The 18816-nt window shown below is 37.6% G+C and overlaps 1 protein-coding gene and 1 pseudogene across 2 annotated transcripts in view; one reads left to right on the top strand and one right to left on the bottom strand.

Annotated features, from left to right (window-relative positions):
- NKAIN2 (sodium/potassium transporting ATPase interacting 2) overlaps window positions 1–18816 on the bottom strand; it is a 1040630-nt gene that overhangs the window by 69459 nt on the left and 952355 nt on the right. The window lies entirely within an intron of this gene.
- LOC143682518 (large ribosomal subunit protein uL16m pseudogene) overlaps window positions 1–18816 on the top strand; it is a 32706-nt pseudogene that overhangs the window by 11351 nt on the left and 2539 nt on the right.

Below are 18816 nucleotides of genomic sequence, written 5' to 3'. Positions count from 1 at the left end.
CGAAGCTTTCTGATACCAGAGTCCACGCCTGCCTCTCTCACCTATTATGAATTCCATCATTCTGCTCCCTGGTTTTCCTCCTTCTAAGCTGTCTTTAACCCATGTAGATATCTTTTAGTATCCACTGGTATGCAGGGCGAGCACTCTTGGGTTTGGACATTCGCAGAGGCTGGTCATAGTGGGAGAGTAAGAAGAGCTCTAGAAAGATCTTAACCACAACCACCACCCCCCCCCCCTTTCCAAAGACAGTAAGAAGGGGTTTACTCCAGTGTCATTTACATTCAGTAAAAAGAACAGAGAGAGACAAGTTTCCTCAAACCACAGCCCCACCCTCACACTTAGGAATGAGCAAGGGGCTTCATGCAACTTGTCCTGGATTGAAGTTATTTATTTACTTATTGACTTTTTTCCCCAAAGACTTTGGAATAAAACAAGGTGGAATATCTTGGTAATATATCTAAACCAACACTTTTGCTTATTCATTAATTTAAATAGTATATCTTTAGTGATAAGTAAGTTGAAGGAAGAAGCACAAGACGAGCTTATGGAAAGAGGTAATTTACCAAGCAGCCTTGAATACAGGTATTCATTTATTCATTTGTTCAATAAGTATATATTTGTTAGATATTGGCTTAGGTACCAGGGTCTGAAATGGTAGAAAAGACATAATCCTGAACCAGAATGCATTTCAAAGAAGATGAAACATTATACCTTATTGAACATTTTCATTTTTTTATACGCAGAATTTACTTATTGACTGGCAGACAGGTGGTTCTTAATGAATTCTAGCTTAACGAATTGATGGATGCGATAAGAAATTAAATGAGACATGGAATTCAGTCTACCATTTTGGTCAGTTGCCTGGAGGCATTCTTCAGAACTTTGTTTATTAACTGAATTCACGTTAACTATACTTATAACTATAAACACTGGGGCCACCCAAATGACTTCAGGTTTCCAAGCTTCTCAGACGAGTTCCTGATAGTTGCAGGACCCAACTGCAAGGTTATTAATTGGAATCGGCTACCACTCTACTTCAGGAGCATCATCAAAGCAATTGAATAAGCATTTTGAAAATTGGAGGAACTTACTGAAATAGAGTCATGGAAATTAAAGCTGAGAAAGATATGCTTGTGCTCTTAATTCATCCCTGAGGACTGGTATGAGATTGTCTTTTATGGTCTATTTTCCATATATTTTCCTACTTGAAATTAGAATGACTTGAATAAAAGGGCTTCTCGTACTTCCAGGGGAACAGTGTTATGAAAGATCTCATTATTAGTAAGTGTTCCTTGTATATACCCTGAATTTTTCTTTGCTTAATTTCATCCCATTAACCCCAATTACACCTCCTGGGGCAACAATAAACAACTCCAGCTTCTCCTCTGAAGCTGCACATTGCAGAGATCCCTCCTTCCTTCCTGGTGTGATGTAGTCTGGCCGTGAATCTTGGTTTCTTTACTCTGTATTCACAAATCAATCGTGGACTGCTAATTGCTTCTATTTCCTTTCTTTGAATGTTCTCCAAATCTCTAGGAATTTTGACTCTTGATACAAATCCTCATATGCTTTATGCCCATTGTGAACCCTGATTATGTAATACGCTATTTTTCTCCAGGTTGAGCTGAAGTGTGAAAAAAAACTTAGTGTAAATGGCATGTATAAGAACTAAACTGACAGAATCGTTCTTGTGACGATTTGCATCTTGTTGAATGCAATTTTGTGCTAAAGAGATTATCTTAGGCGGTTTTTTCTGTGGTACTGTTATTGTACTGGTTGATTTATAATCAGAGCACACAGTTTGGCAAAGCCGCCTCCTTCATTCAGAAAGAGATTTTGCTCTACAGACAAGGTGACATGGAAACATTTGCCCTTCTAAAAGAGGATTAGAGACTTTTGCATTTTAAAGCCCATTTTGGTACAATAACTAACATGAAGCCAGTTTCCAGTTTCATTTAAGAAAGATCTCTAAGGAGATATCCAGCTCAATTAACTGAGAAGGAGAAACGCGACTGAATTTCCCACTAATAGAGTGTGATTTACTGTAGAGACGCTAACCTCACTGGACCTCGTCAGTGCAAACTGGCTAAAAAAGTGTCTAAAAATTACGCTCAAATACAGACATTAATAGCCAAATGGACGAGAAAGAAAGGGATGAGTAACCAAAATTTGGATATATTTTTTGTTCTTTTATTGATTTTAGTCCATGAGGTTATTGCAATATTCTCAGTAGAGTTGTTATAGTTCATTTCATATATTTAATTTCATAAGCAAAAATCATCGCATAAATAGAATTCATCTCAAAAGTAGAATTCATTTCTCTCTTTATAGGCTATATGTTTATATATATATATTTGTTGTTTAATCTGTTGTATAATGAGCCTAGGAAGGTGTATCTGAGCTCTGTTGACCAATCCAGACCTCTAGCCAAATTCTGCAATGCAATCATGGCATGGTATCTGGACAAATGTGGGATCATTTTCTGATAAAACTGGTTTTTATTAAGAACGCTTATACTCCCCAAGCATATATGCACACACACATGCCCATACACACCCACTATACTGATTTTTATAGTAAGAAGTTTCATCATGTTCAGAATGGAAGAATTGCCAAAGAGGGGATAGTAGTAATACGAAGAAAGATATAAAATAGAAAAGAAATACAACATAATGAAGAAAACCAAAGAACTTTTCTTCCATTAATTCCCAATTTTTTTAAAGCTTGCAGCATGTTTTAGGGAATTACAGAATCAAGAGCTTTGAAAGGATGTGAAGTGTAAAGGGTAAAAATAGTTCAAGTATTAGGATTTAAAAATTGTTCAGGAAGATACCTGAAGTTAATCACAATGCTCTTTTAAGAGCAATATCCAAACATTCCATTCTGTATGATCTCTTTCTGTAATTAGGAAAATCAATAAGAAATGGGGATGTGGATTAGACGGTAATATTATAACCCCCACTGCCTTTTAATTATTTGTAAAATGTGAGCTGTGAAGCAAAGCTATAAAGCACTTTCAGAAAGCAAGATCATGTTCTGAAATGTGGACACTTCTGTATCTGTGTCCATCAAGCCAGAATTACATCTCCATTTATTTTTTAACCCAAATATTCTTATGAATCTAGGACATGGGCATGACTTAGTCCCCCCTCAGCAGACCTCAGTAATGGGGGTTACTCTACTTCTGTTGGAACCAATAGATGGCTCAGGTCAATATGTATGTCAACAGGCCTGCTGAGTGCACTGTGATGAAACACCCCATGAAGGGAACTACTCTCCCACACCCATCTTGTTTTTCAAAGGACATCTCTATCTCATCCCACATGTTTCAGAAAAACACTTTTAGGTTCCTACGCAGTCTCTAAATATTTCTTATTCCGCTTTAGGTCAGCTGTCAAAACTTCCCTTTATAAGCATTTGGCTTTTTAAGAGTAATTTCAGTATATCCAGAAACCCTAAATATTATCTCCCTTTTTAAAAAAAAATCGTAGTATCGTTTTTGATAAGTCTGTCAAAACCCACTGAATACCCACAATTTATAGAACACCGAGGTTTGCTTGAATGAAGGCAACAAAGATGAAAGATGTAGCTATTCAGGAACTTAGCACAGTTACAGGGGTAAAAATGAAAACATAAAGACATTTAGTAAGCAAGACAGCTAAAGAGAGAAAAAGATTAAAAACACAGTCAGAATCGTATACTTAAGCAAGTTAATAATTTTCTAATTTAAATTCAGCATATATTTGTTAAGAATCTCTATGTGTTAGTTACTGTGAAAGGTTCTATATTCACTTCCCCCTTCATCAATCTACTTGCATTGAGCCATACAAACTGTTATTGAATACATAATTTCTATGTTATGACCAGGTGCTATGGACAAAGTGGGAACAAGGAAGTTCCTCCACTCAAGAGGCTCATAATGTACAAGAGGGGTCAGAAATGTAGACAAACCTACTGTAGTGCCATGAAACTAAAGAGACACAGTTATGTGAGAGCCAAGGTAGAGCGTAACTCTTTCTCAGGGATCAGGGCAAATTCACAGAGCAGGTGGTAAATTGAGGTCTGAAGAAAAAAAATGAGGCTCTCAAGGGTAAGATAATAACTCACATTCAGTTAACTTTTCTATTTTTTTTTTTTTTCCGCATGGGCAGGCACTGGGAATCAAACCCCGGTCCCCGGCACGGCAGGAGAGAATTCTGCCACTGAGCCACTGTCGTACTGCCCTTCGTTAACTTTTAATGTATACTATTCTAAAGCCTTGAAATGTGCCTGAAAAATCACTTTCATTGATTCCATTTTACTCCCTAGGCAATTAAAGCCTCAGGGCTTGTAACTGCAAAGTGGCTGGTTCTAACTCAAATTGAGTGGCTTCCAGGCTCATGCTATTTCTTTCATACCACATGTCTCCAAAGAGAAGGGGCAGAGGAGGTGACATCCAAGCAGAAAGAAGAGCATGTGTAAAGATAAGCATAAAATAGCACATCCTACTAGCACTTTGGTATGGTGTAGGCAATGGGTGGTTAATTGTGCAAAGTGGGGTTATAGAGTAGACTGGCCCAAATTATGAAATAATCAGATTTACCAGACAAAAGAAATTGGCTTTGATGATGTGGAATTTGAATCTACATTAAAGAATTTCAGGCAGAGGAGTAGGGTATGAGCTGCCATAGCAGCGACCTGAAGGTTGCATTGGAACTGGGAGAGCATTTGGGGAACAACCCAAATGGGCCAAGAGCCCAAAGATAAACCTAGCACAGATTCACCATCCAGACCCTTAGCATGTTCCTGGGAGGAAAGAGGGGGACCTTATTCAAAGAGGTAGATTTAATAACTTGTATATATTTAAACATTTTTATTATGAAATATATATATTTGCAAAAAAGCAACAATTTTCAGCCCAAGGATATAGTGTGCATAACACATACATCTATTTCTTAAATGTCCTTTATTGTGTAATATAACATACCTACCAAAAAAGCAACAACTTTCAAAGTGCATTTTAACAAGTAGTTACAGAAAAAATTTCAAAGTTAGTATGGGTTTTTCTTTTTCACCCAATATAAATTTATGGATTTCTTGTGGAAGGCTGAATAGTGTCCCCCAACTATTGCCATCTCCTGTTCCCCCAAACCTGTGAACATGTTACATTACATGGTGTTTTCATTTGCTAAATGCTGCCAGAATGCAATATACGAGAAGCAGGTTGGCTTTTTTTTTGCATGCAGGCACCAGGAATCGAAGCCGGGTCTCTGGCATGGCAGGTGAGAATTCTGCCACTGAGCCACTACCGCACCATCCTGGGTTGTTTTTAAAAGGGAACTTATTAACTTACAAGTTTTTAGTCCTTAAGGCCTTAAAAATGTCCAAACTAAGGCATCCAAAGAAAGACACCTTGACTTGAGAAAGGCAGTTGTCTGTCAATGGAAAGCACATGGCTAGCGTCCACGGGCCCTTGTTTCAGTCCTTTGCTTCCAGCTTCTGATTCCAGTGCTTTCGTCTCTAAGCAACAGTGGCTTTCACTTACCTCCTCTCAGGTAAAACCCTGAATTCTGGCTTGCTTCGCATCTCATGGGAGGGCACACAGTGACATCTGTGGGGACCTGCATCTCCAAATGCCCATGTCTAGGTGTCTACTCTCTCTGCTGGCACTCCATGCATATCCAAATGTGTGCATCTCTGTCAGCTCTAGGTTCTCTCCAAAATGTTTCCTCTTTTAAAGGACTCCAGTAAATTATTCAGAACCCACCTTGAATTCACAGTCACATCTCCATCTAATCAAAAGGTCACACCCACAACTGGATGTGTCACATCTCCATGGAAACAACCCAATCGAAGTTCCCATCCCATAATATTGAATCAAGATTAAAAGAAACATGGCTGCCCCTACAAAATTGGATCAGGAAAAAGGACATGCCTTTTCTGGGGTATGTAACAGCTTCAAACTGGCACACATGGTAGAATGACCTTGTAGATATGATTGCAGGATGCTGATGTCTCTATCATCTCAGAGCAACAGAAATCAAAAGGGCAATAAAACTGTATTTTATTCTGGAATCTTTATATCTTCCCTCATGTTTGTTCATTATGTTATATCCTGTTTGCTTTCCAAAAGTTATGGGTACCCGTACCCTTAAAGTGTAAAGGGTCTTTCAGATCACCTTTGTGAGAAGTTTGGGGAGATGTCATTTCATTTTGTACTCTGGAGCTCACTGGGACAGGCGAGTGGAAGCAGCTGTCAAAGGTGAGGCGCACAGCTGCCTCCTTAGGACCCGGAGCAAAAAATGTGAGGTGAGCATGGAGCCTCTTCCAGCTGCAGGTGCCCAGACATGGTCACAAAAACATCTGCTGTGCCTTGTTCATCCATCCAATGCTCACTAAACATCTTGAAGTGTTAGGTGCCGGCTCTTCCTTACAAAACACCCAGGCTGAAGGGGGTGTGCAGACTATAAGCAATTGCAGTGTGGAAAACACCGAGATAATTTTTCTACAGGGGAATTGTGGATCACGGTGCTATTCAAAAGTGTGTGTCTGTGAGTTGTGTTATTTGTCTGTGAGGATTCATGCACAGGGTAGTGTTGAGAAAATTTTATAGCAATTTGACAGATTTTTGAATTTGATTCTTCATCTGTTGAATTTAATAATAAAACAATGGGATTATATACTTTCTGTTTTATAAATTTCATGTTTTGTAGTAATTTACCTTTACCATAGTTTAGAAAATTGTCTGAACCAGCATTTAAGAGAGGTGCCTGAACCATACTAGGTGGGAACAGAGGGGAGGAAAGGAAATCATGGGTTTCCTTTCCCAGCATGAAATTTGCCCTGAGGTTTTTATTTTTCTATTTTCTTGAAGCCAAGCTACGGCAAATATGAGGAACTTTTCTTGGAAACCCAAACACCTCTCCTCATTGTGCTGAGGGTGTCACCCCCCCCGCCCCCATTTCTCCCATTGGCCCAGTTCTTTGGAGGAACTTCAGGGTAGCAAACATTTCTGCAACTATTCAACCCATCTATTAATGATTTTTAAATAAGTCCTACCTGTTTACCCAACACCCACGCACCGGCTGAGCACATTTTCCCCTTCACCCTCCTCAGTATTGGGAGCTTGTGCTAATTGCTAATTTCTCTGGCATTTTTGCAGCTCTGGCTTCAGCGTAGCTTCTGTCCTCCATACTAAGCCGTTTTCTGATAAGGTGCAGCTGGAGAAATTCATCTCTCTGTGGACCAGTCAGGTTTTCACATCAGTTAAGTTAATTGACAGAAGGTTGCACATATTTCTTAATTATTACTGCAAAGTCAATTACTGGAAGAGACCCCCAAATCATGGAAAAACAGTGTTTTATGATTAAGTGGCTATGTAAATGGCCCAATTAAAACACAAAACACAACTTGATGGGCTTCTGAGAAGGGACCGGGGCAGCCATAGTGAGAGAAAGGGTCAGGAAGAGTGCCCCAGCCCCTTGGCTCTGACCTCACTCACCATCTCTTCCCCTTGGGCTGGGGTTTTCATCCATCCACTGTGCCTAATAATGACTGTCCTACAAATCTTACAGTGCTAGAGAAAAATATTGGCTAGTTCCTTTGAAATTGTTTGAACATTTAACATGTTCAAACATGTTGTCTATTTAACATAAATAGACAAGGTGTTATTCATAGAGGGAAATGGCCAGAGATTGTGGTTTGTTAAACATGCCTTTTAGGCTTAAAGCATATGCAACAACTTTTGTTCATACTAATACTTCAGTTAGTTTTTGTTTTCTTTGGATAGCAGGCCGTTAATAATACCTTATACATTCACACAATTATAGAAGTGAAAGTGGCCTTAGGAGGTGACCCAGTTCAATTTTCGGAATAAGAAAGCTGAGACTCAATGAGTTTAAGTGATTTCCCTTAGGTCACTTATTGACGTTAGAATCAAGTCTAAAAGTTTTTACTATTATCTTGAACTTAAAAAGTTTCTTTGAGTGATTTTAAAAGCAATAAATGCTCATTGTAGAAAATTTGGGCATACTAAAGGTATTAAAATAAATTAAACGCATGCACAGTTGTACAGTTCAGAGATAAGCATTCTTAATAATTCTCACCTTCTATGGTTATAAATATAAATTGGGACTTTCTTGCATAGACACTCTTCTATCCTCTTTCATTAACATTAACATATCAAAAACATTTTTGCTGTCATTAAAAACACCTCTAGGCTACGTTTTTTAATAACTGGGTGATATTCTCTTTTAGTGTTGTCCAATAACTATATATACCTTTGATAACTGGTGAAGGTGAAGATAATTAGATATTTGCACTGCCTCTTTTTAAAATATTCTTTTTTCTTTGTCCACTTTTCCCATTTTTGAACATGTCATTTTTTCTCAGTAATTTATAAATGTTCTTAACATATTAAGGACCCTAATTCTCTTCTCCCCTACCTTCATAAACAGAGTATTAGAACATTTTAGCATGCATTATGATTCAAGGTCATCATACAAATTTCACCTCTCACCACAGGCATATTATGGGTGAAGAAGCTTGCCCACAGTCACACAGCTGTGAGCCAAGGCTGTCATTACACAGCAGGGCTTGCAGACTGAAGCCTAGCCTGTCCTTTACCACGCTGCTTCCCCCATGGTTGAGTAGAGTCCTGCTATCTAAAAAGTAGGACTTATATCCAAATTGCTAGCTAGCAAATGAGCATCTAACAATTCACCCCACAAACCACTCTGAAAAGAAGTAACCCTCAAATCAACATTCTCTCTTTATTTTTAGAACTTATTCTAATTCTCTTTGATATGCGGAACTGAAAGCATCCTTACATTGCTCAAGCTTTGTGACTGCCATTCAGTTCATAATCTCTGGCTTTCCCTTTCATTAAGGGCATAGAATGTCTCAGTTTAATGAAGAACTTAATAATATGCATTTATTATTATTTTTATTTGGTAAACCGGAATCTTATAGAAAGAGGCTATTTCCATGGATTTGTGCACTGAGGGTTTGTCTGGTCTTTGGCACATACCAATGTCTAGATACAGAACACAACAAACATAATTGTGAAATAACAGTAAAATTCATTTGATATTTAAGTCACAGATTTCAGTGTATGATTTTTAAAATAATATTTAAGAAAAGGACATGCAAATAACTTGAAATTTTGTAATGTAATTGTGATTTTTGTTCTATATTTTTTGTTTTGAAAAATAAAGATAATTTAAAAATCATCACAGATTCATATTTTTAAATATAAAAGGACTTTAGGAAGAATTGTGACACCAATAAAATTTCTATTTATTGGAAATATCCTAAATATTACATTCATCTTTAAAGAAAAGTTAAGTCCCCAAGATTCTGTCATAGTAGATGGTAAAATCTGAATGTTAAAAACCCCACTAGGCAATGAACAAAAGGAATGCCTCTATGTGTCTGTACATCTACTACAATATATTCATTTTCGAAACGTTTTTGTAACATCATCTTTAGCTTTAAAGTTGTGAGAATATTTACATATTCTGATTTCAGTTTGATCTAGTTTCGATTAAATTTCTTCCTTGGGGAACTGGCCATATCTTTTTTGCAATAATTACACATCTTATAGTATCCTGCATTAGAGTAATTTATCTTCTTCACTATAGTATTAGGATGTCTGAAGAAAATTAAAGAGGTAAAAATATCTGAAGAGAATTTAAAAGCCTCCTGGCAATTTGCAAGTGGCTAGCACTCAAGCCAAGCCTTTTATGAGCTGACGGTATCTTTATTAATTGTGTGCGACCTTTGCCCTTTACTGGAAAATGGAGTTAACATGTAGCCAAGGATGACATGCCGCCTATAGGAACTTCAGCATCTTAAGGATACTTCTTGGAAACCATGTTAGTTTTCTTCTTCTAAGTGGCTGGCATCTTATTTCCTCAGTGCCAACACCGAAGTGCTGATAGAAGATGTGTTGAAATAAATCTCTGTTAAAACCTGTGTATAAAAAATCTGGCATAAAGATAGATATACTGACCAATGGGATGGAATAGAGTGTTCAGATGTAGACACTCTCATCTATGGACAATTGATCTTTGATAAGGCAGTCAAGTCAGCTCACCTGGGACAGAACAGTCTCTTCAATAAATGGTGCCTAGAGAACTGGATATCCACATGCTAAAGAATGAAATAGGATCCATTTCTCACACCCTATACAAAACTTAACTCAAAATGGATGAAAGACCTAAACATTAGATCTAAGACCATAAAAATTTTAGAAGAAAATGTAGGGATATATCTTATCAATCTTATAATAGGAGGCGGTTTTCTAGACCTTTCACCCAAAGCACGAGCACTGAAGAAAGAAAGAAAGAAAGGAAGGAAGAAAGGAAGAAAGGAAGAAAGGAAGGAAGAAAGAAAGGAAGGAAGGAAGGAAGGAAGGAAGGAAGGAAGGAAGGAAGGAAGGAAGGAAGGAAGGAAGGAAGGAAGGAAGGAAGAAAGAAAGAAAGGGGAATGTCTCAAAATTAAGCACTTTCATGCATCAAAGAACTTCATCAAGAAAGCAAAAAGACAACCTACACATGGGAGACAATATTTGGAAATGATATATCAGATAAAGGTCTAGTATTCAGAGTATATAAAGAGATTGTTCAACTCAACAACAAAAAGACAGACAACGCAATTACAAAATGGGCAAAAGACATCAGCAGACTTTTCTCAGAAGAGGAAATACAAATGGCCAAAAGGTACATGAAAAGGTGATCAACTTCCCTGGCTTTTAGGGAAATGCAAATCAAAACCACAATGAGATATCATCTCACACCCACCAGAATGGTCATTATCAATAAAACAGGAAACGAGAAGTGTTGGAGAGGGTGTGGAGAAAGAGGAACACTTATCCACTGTTGGTGGGAATGTCAAATGGTGCAACCATTGTGGAAGGCAGTTTGGTGGTTCCTCAAGAAACTAAGTATAGAATTGCCATATGACCTGGCAATACCATTGCTAGGTATCTACTCAGAGGAAAGGAGGGCAAGGACACAAACGGACATTTGCACACCAATGTTCATAGCAGCATTATTTACAATTGCCAAGAGACGGAAACAGCCAAAATGTCCATCAACAGACAAGTGGCTAAAAAAGTTGTGGTATACACATATGATGGAATATTATGCAGCTGTGAGACAGAATAAAGTTTTGAAGAAGTAATAGCATGGATGAACCTTAAGTACATTATGCTGAGTGAGATTAGCCAGAAACAAAAGGACAAATACTGTATGATCTCATTGATATGAACTAACATTAATGAATGAACTTGGAGAATATCAGTTTAGAACAGAGACCATCAGGAGATAGAATAGGGTAGATATTGGGTAATTGGAACTGAAGGGATACAGATTGTGCAACAGGACTGATTGTAAAAATTCAGAAATGGATAGCACAATACTACCTAACTGTAACACAATAATGTTAGAACACTGAATGAAGCTGAATGTGAGAATGATAGAGGGAGGAGGTCTGGGGGTACAAATGAAATCAGAAGGAAAGATATACGATTAAGACTGAGATGGTATAATCTAGGAATGCCTAGAGTGTATAATGATAGTGACTAAATGCACAAATTTAAAAATGTTTTTGCATGAGGAAGAACAAAGGAATGTCAATACTGCAGGGTGTTGAAAAGAGATGATAATTCATATTTTGAAACTTTAACTTATGTGCAAAACTAAAGCAAAAAAATGTTTATTTGGTACAAAATTTATATTTTGACTAGTGCATTTCCTAGTATAACTTATATGGATAGCTTAATTGAACACCATAAGTACATGGAACCTTGAGTAGGGCATGAGAAAAAAAATCTGTGTATTGCACAATCATAACCCTTGTTAACTCAATAGAAAGGATTTGCATCATCATTCAATCTATTGATGTCCCCCCATGTGATGCCAAATGTGCAAAGTAGTAAAGATGTGATGCTACCTGCTCTCAAAGTAGTTGCAAATTAATTTTTAAATTATAAGCACTCCTGAAATGACTGAAGGTCATTCCCAAAGAGTCAGAGATAAAGTAGGAAAAAATAAAAAACCTAATAGATTCAGGTCTACTTTTTTTTTTTTTTTAATAGTGTGTAACAGAGGAGATTTGGGAGCCTACTCGTTCCATCAAGGTCATTTGGATGAAGAAGGCATTGTCAGAATGAGAGTAACCAGGGCAGTTGTACAGGATCACTGTTTTAAGGGTCTCAGATGGCCTTCCTGTAAATCAGATCCTTGAAGCCCCTTGGCTCAAATAAATAAAAATAAGAGGCCAGAGAGGGAAAATTTGTCAGTGTTCCTCCAGTACATAGCCAGGGGAATGGGTGTGCTGGGGAACAAAATATTACTCTGGTTGATTCCTCCAGTAGTTAGGAATGCACCAAGCTACCCCATTATAATGTCACCAGTCATTAATCAAAGTAACCACTTGTGATTTTTTTCCAAGCTCATTCCAAAGAAAACGAAACAAAACAAAATGAAGCAAAAGATCTTACTATAACTCATTTGCATGTAGATTTTTCTAATATTGATAAACAGCTGAGCACAATTATCTTACGTGGTAGGTAGTTTTACTTTCCATTAGAAATTAATAAATTGGCCATCATATCATTTTTACAAATTCACAAATTACCATTTAATCAACATCATCCTCTTCTGGCTTTGTTCTGTGTCAATGAATGAAATGACTCTCTCTACCATGATGTCCTCTGGAAAATTAAATGTCTGGGAACCTTGAAATGTGAACAGCAAGTCAAATAGTGACTGCGATGATGACAGACAATAACCCCCTCTTTGGAGGGGAGGGTAACAAACTTACCAGTAATACCTCTAACTTCTCTCATTGCAATACCATCTCTGAGGGGCCTGGGATTGATAGAGAGGAGAGTAGAACAGCTGCCTGGATCTTTGCATGTGCTTTATCTTTAACGACGGAATAAATGCAGAGGTGGGCTTTACCTCATCATGCAGATACCATTCTAAATTCTTAGGTAATTCATTATCAGTATCTACAATGCATTGAGGGCTTGGACTTACTACATTCTAAGATTTAGCTGTGCAGTGGCTTGTTGAATTTCACAACAGTCTTATGGGGTGGGTATTATCTGTTTTTTACAGACCAGAAAATTGAGTTGCATAGAGGTTAGGTAGTTGCCAAAATCACACAACTAGTAAGAGGCAGAGATACAGTTTGTCCCAAGGTGAGCTGATTCCAGAGTATATTTCAACCACTATGCCTTGCCTCTATATGCCACATTGACCATTTATTAATTGCCAAAATGACCTTGGCATAATGCCACAGGCTGAGTATGAAGCAATGAACAGGACTGACAAAAATCTCTGCCCTTGTAGGGCTTGGGCTAACACTTCTGAATTCTGAAGGCTTTTTTTTTTGTCTTTTTTGTATACTGGAATGATTTTGCTTCCTGTTCTCATGTCTTTTTTTTTTTTTTTTTTAAGTTTTTACTGTAAAATACATACATTAAAACCCCAATAATTTTCAAGGCACACATTTTAACTAGCAGTTACACAGTGGATTTCAATGTTTAGTATGGGTAACCATACCACATTTTCAGGTTTTTCCTTTTAACTGCTCCCAAACACTGGAAGCTAAAAGAAATGTCATTATAGTGATACAGCAGTCATATTCGTTTGTTAAATTTTATCTTCTCTGCTATAACTCCTCTTTCTCCTTTAATCCTTCTTCCAATCTATGGGGTCCTTGGGCTATGCCTATCCTAACTTTTTCATGTTGAAAAGGGGTGTCAACAATACAGAATAGGGGGATAGAGTTAGCTGGTATTCTTGGAGAGGCTATTCCTTCTGGGTTTCAGGATATATGTGGCCTAGGGATAATACCTTTCAGAAAGTGTACTTACTACATGAAACTCAGTCAGTGCCCTAGGTGTTCTGTAAGGTTAACAGGACTGATGTTGGCTGGGGTTTAGCCAACCATGGCAATTAGCAATGCCTAGCTGAAGCTTGCGTAAGTGTAGTCTCCAGAACAGCCTCTCAACGCTATTTGAAATCTCTTAGCCACAGATACCTTACTTTGTTACATTTTCCCCCCTTTTAGTCTGGAAGATATTGCTGATCCCATGGTACCAGGGCCAGGCTCATGCTGGAGTCATCTCCCATGTTGCCAGGGAGACTTTCACCCCTGGATGTCGTGTTCCAAGTAGTGGGGAGGGTAATTTTCCTTGCAGAATTGGGCTTAGAGAAAGAGAAGCTACATCTGAGCAACCAAAGAAATGTCATGGAAGCAACTCTTAGGCATAATTATAGATAGTTTTATCTTCTCCACTACAGAAATAAGTTTTATAAGGGCAAGCCTCAAAATTAAGGGCTTGGCTTATTGTCTTGGGAGCCCCTATCATTGGAGAGAGTACCAAGGGTTTCCCAGCTGGGAAAATATAATATTTCCATACTTTTTTCTCCAGTTTCTCAAGGGACTCTACAGCCCACCATACTCTGAAGTGTCTCTGGGTATTATACTACAATACACAGAATTACAAGCCCTCATTCCTGTTCTGGGCTCCATTTGTTTGGGTTGTTTCAATGAGATATCCAGGGAGGTTGATTTAAATTGTGGGATACAGAAAATTTAAGTTCTAGACACAATAAACCACTCTGCCTTTGGTCTCATACAGTGGATGAAGCTCTAGAGTACATACATGATTATCTTTTACCCTGTATTCTGATTTACCTTCGTTCCAATCAGATCACTTTGTTTTTATTTCTAGTAGAAGCCTGATCTCTTTTTTCGTTACTTTAACTATTATTGTATGTAGCAGTGCTGATTTTCAGAGCTGCAGAAGTCCAGCTCTGAGTCTTAGGTCACGGAGGTACTCAAAGTTCCAGGGAAATGTCAGTTTATCCACATACGGCTCAGTGTTTCAGAACCTAGAAATACACTTACAACTTCAGACTAAGTGTGGCAACTTCAGACTAAAGTGTGGCTGCTAAAAGAGCTGACAATCTAGGCTCCAATTTTCTTATAAGTGTTTTCTGAAGGAGACCATAGCACATTTGTTATTTTGTTCCCAAGGTTCATCAGTTTGTTGCATGCCTCGTGACATCATTTCTTTTCAGAGCCACACAGTATTTCATCATAAATAAATAAAAATATATAAAATCACAGTTCACCTCAGTTTCTCAGTCATTGTACCCTATGGCCCCCTCCTTCTATTGGGCATCATGGATAATGTCCAAAATAAATAAACCAAGTCTTATAGTTGTCCTCACTTGGTTGTACAATCAGCAGCACTCTCAATTTTAGACTATTTTCATTGCTCCGAAGAGACAAATAACTGATTAACAGCCTCATCAAGTGTCAAATCAAAGTCTCCCCTAGTCTCTTGTCCCTGCCCTCCAATTATTTACCCTTGGTATTGCTGTGGTACCAATGCGGTCTTCCTGTTAACTATAGGTCATGGCATGCAATATTAGTTTTACTCCTATACCCCTCTGTTATTGACTCTTTGTACAAGATCAAACCTTTGAAGGAGTTCATGGGAGAACTTATCTATTATTGTAGAGTTAATCAGCGGGGTACATGGCTCTATATATTCTCTTTCAGTCATACTCACATTCAATATGGCAACATTACTTATAACTCTACTAACTAGCCCTCACTTCTATCTATTCCCTTACAATTAAGTTCAACCCCATTGAGTAACCTTTCCCCACTTTCCTAGCATCTGTGTACCTCTAGGTCCCCTATATTCTATAGTGTAAACCTTTGATATTACCTTTACCAGAGTCATAATAGTAAAATCAAGCAGTCTCTAATCTTTTGTGTTTGACTCATTTCACCCAGCATTATGTCTTCAAGGTCATCCATATTGTCACATGCTTTGAGACATCATTGCATCTTACTGTTGCACAATATCCTATTGTTTGCATATACCATAATTTGTTTATTCACTCATCTCTTGATGGGCACTTGGATTGTTTCCATCTTTTGGCAATTGCACAGAAGTGCCACTATGAACATTGGTGTGCAAATATCTATTCATGTCATAGCTTTCAGCTCTTCTGGGTATATAGCGAGTATTGGTATTGCCAGGTCACAGTGCAATTCAGTATTTAGTTTTCTGAGGAACTGCTAAACTGTCCTCCACAGTGTCTGTGCATTTATACATTCCCACCAGTAATGAATAAGTGTTCCAATTTCTCCACATCCTCTCCAACATTTGTAGTTTTCTGTCTAACAGCAGCAATTCTTATAGGTGTGAGGTGATATCTCTTTGTAGTCTTGATCTGCATTTCCTTTAAATCTAATGAAGATGAGCATCTTTTCATGTGCTTTTTAGCCATTTGTATTTGCACTTTGGAAAAATGTCTAGTCATATTTTTGCCAATTTTGTAATTGAAGTATCTGTTCTCTTGTTGTTGAGTTGTATAATTTCTTTATGTACACAGGATATCAAACCTTTATCTGATACGTGGTTTCCAAATATTTTCTTTCATTGAATTGACTGCCTCTCTTCACCTTTTTGACAAAGCCCTTTGAGTCACAGAAGCTTTTAATTTTAAGGAGTTGCCATTTATTAATTTTTTCTTTCATTGTTGCTTTGAGTATAAAGTTTAAGAAGGTACCTCCTATTAATAGTTCTTGAAGATGCTTCCCTATATTTTCTTTTAGGAGTTTTATGGTACTAGTTCTTATATTTAGATTTCTAATACATTTTTTTTTTTTTTGCATGGGCATGCACTGGCAAACGAACCCAGGTCTCTGGCATGGCAGGCGAGAGCTCTGCCTGCTCTTTGAATTAGTTTTGTATGGAGTGTAAGGTAGGGGTCCTCTTTCTTTCTTTTGGCTATTGATATCCAGTTCTCCCATGCCCATTTATTGAAAAGACTCTTCTGTCCCAGTTCAGTGGGTTTGGGGGGCATTATCGAAGATGAATTGATTATAGATTTCGTAGTCTATCTCTGTCATCTTGATTTGATTCCATTGGTCAGTACTTTAACTTTGTGCCAGTACCATACTGTTTTGACCACTGTAGCTTTATAGTAAACTTTAAAGTCAGGAAGTGTTAATCCTCCCCTTTTACTCTTCTTTTTTCAGGGTATCTTTAGCTGTTTGAGGTCCCTTTCCTTTCCAAATAAATTTGATAACCAGAGTTTACAAGTCTTCAAAGTAGGTTGTTGGAATTTTGATTGGTGTTGCATTGAATCTGTAGATCAATTTGGATATAAATCACATCTTAATAACATTCAATCTTCCTATCCCTGAGCATGGAATGTCTTTCCATCTATATAGGATTTCTTTGGCTTATTAATTTTTTATAGTTTTCTCTGTAGAAGTCCTTCACATCCCTGGTTAAACTTATATGTAGATACTGATTCTTTTGGTTGCTATTTTTAATGGAATTTTTTCCTTAATTGTCTCCTTGATTAGGTCATTACCTGTGTCTAGAAACATTACTGATTTTTGCACATTAACACCACTTTGATGAATTTGTTTATTAGCTCAAGTAGCTTTGTCATAGATTTCTCAGTTTTTTTCAAGTATAGGATCATGTTGTCTGCAAATAACGAAAGTTTTACTTCTTTTCTTATTTGGACACCTTTTATATTTTTAAATTTTTTTGTTTATTTTTTTCATCATCACAATCAACTTTTTTTCTTTTTTTTGTGAAAAATAGCATATATACAAATAAGCAATAAATTTCAAAGCACAGCACAACAATTAGTTGTAGAACAGATTTCAGAGTTTGGTATGGGTTACATTTCCACAATTTTAGGTTTTTACTTCTATCTGCTCTAAGATACTGGAGACTAAAAGAAATATCAAATTAATGATTCAGAAATCATACTCGTTTGTTAAACTCTACCTTCTCTGTATAACTCCATCATCACCTTTGATCTTTCTATCCCACTCTTTAGGGGTATTTGGGCTATGGCTATTTTAAATTTTTCCTGTTGGAAGTGGTTGTCAATAATATGGGCTAGGGAGATGGAACTAGCTGATGTTTTGGAGAGGCTGGGCCCTCTAGGTTTCAGAGCTTATCTGGTCCAGGGACCCATCTGGATGTTGTAGGTTTCTGGAAGGTTATCCTAGTACATGGAACCTTTTTAGAATCTTATATATTGTCCTAGGTGTTCTTTAGGCTGGAATGGTTTTGGTTGGGGTCTGGCAATTTATGTTAGGGTGCAATGTCTAACTGCAGCTTGCATTAAGCGTGACCTCCAGAGTAACCTGTTGACTCTATTTGAACTCTCTCAGCCACTGACACTCTATTTGTTACACTTCTTTTCCCCCTTTTGGTCAAGATGGAATTGTTGATCCCACAGTCCCAGGGCTGGACTCATCCCCGGGAATCATCTCCCATGTTACCAGGGAGACTTTCACCCTTGGATATCATGTCTCATGTAGTGGGGAGGGCAATGATTTCACTTTTGGAGTTGAGCTTAGAGAAAGTGAGGCCACATCTATTTGGATGCCTTTTATTTCTTTCTCTTACCTCTTTTGTGTCTGAGCATATCCTGGACAATTTGTCTATTACCAGAGAAGAATGTATATCCCACTGTTTGGTGTGTAACAATCTATATATGTCTATTAGGTCTAAGTCATTTATCATACTGTTTAAGTTCTCTATTTTCTTGGTGATCCTCTGTCTAGTTGTTCTATCTATAGAGGACAGTGGTGTTTGAAGTCTCCCACTATTACTGTTGAAACGTCTATTGCTCCCTTCAGTTTTGCCAATGTTTGCCTCATGTATTTTGGAGCTCCTTGATTGGGAGCATAAACATTTATGAGTGTATTTGTTCTTGGTTATCCCTTTTGTTAATATGCAGTGTCCTTTTTTGTCTCTTATGA

This window comes from Tamandua tetradactyla, chromosome 5 (genome assembly GCF_023851605.1).
Source record: "Tamandua tetradactyla isolate mTamTet1 chromosome 5, mTamTet1.pri, whole genome shotgun sequence".
Lineage (NCBI taxonomy): Eukaryota > Metazoa > Chordata > Mammalia > Pilosa > Myrmecophagidae > Tamandua > Tamandua tetradactyla.
The sequence above is the reverse complement of the archived record's forward strand: the minus strand, read 5'-3'. Positions and strand labels throughout refer to the sequence as shown.